This window comes from Manis javanica, chromosome 12 (genome assembly GCF_040802235.1).
Source record: "Manis javanica isolate MJ-LG chromosome 12, MJ_LKY, whole genome shotgun sequence".
NCBI classification, from domain to species: domain Eukaryota; kingdom Metazoa; phylum Chordata; class Mammalia; order Pholidota; family Manidae; genus Manis; species Manis javanica.
The window spans coordinates 84,404,501-84,405,098 of record NC_133167.1 but is presented as its reverse complement, the minus strand read 5'-3'; positions in this window follow the sequence as shown (position 1 = coordinate 84,405,098).

The window sequence follows — 598 nt, the reverse complement described above, 5'->3', positions numbered from 1 at the left end:
CTTCCACATGGTGCGATAAAAATTTCTGTCTTGCTGAAAAACGTCTCAGAGGAGTGACTGTTTCTCCCCATGGGGGTCTCCACCTGGCTTCCTGCTGCTGCCTCGCCTGGTGCCCAGGGGTGCCGATGCCCTTTCTCCTGCAGAGAAAGGATCAGACATCTCTGATTCTTTCCCTATGACTCACCCTCATATAGCTGCAGGGAGCACGACAGTTACCGGATGAACATTGAATTTTCTGCCCGCAAAGCTGCTGCCTCCCTTGGCAATAGGCACTTTGGGCCGAGCCTGTGAATAAGGTCCCTTCCTTGATCCCCCCCCACCCCCCACCGATTTCCCAAAGACTGAAATCTTTACTTTAGAGGCAGACCTTAAATTCAGACTGGGTTCAGGATTGCCCCAGGTCTGGGAAAGCAGGTCCCTGATTCAGTCAGCTTGGTTCATTCGTTTCCGAGGACAGCGTATGAGGGATGTATGAGAAATCTCCTGAGCTCCGCTCTCCCAGACTCCATGCCTTTCCTGAAAAGGTGAGGTCTGCCTGCCTCACAGCCAGCATCCATGCCCCAGGGGCCCCAACCTCTCGAAGGGGAGGTGACGCTTT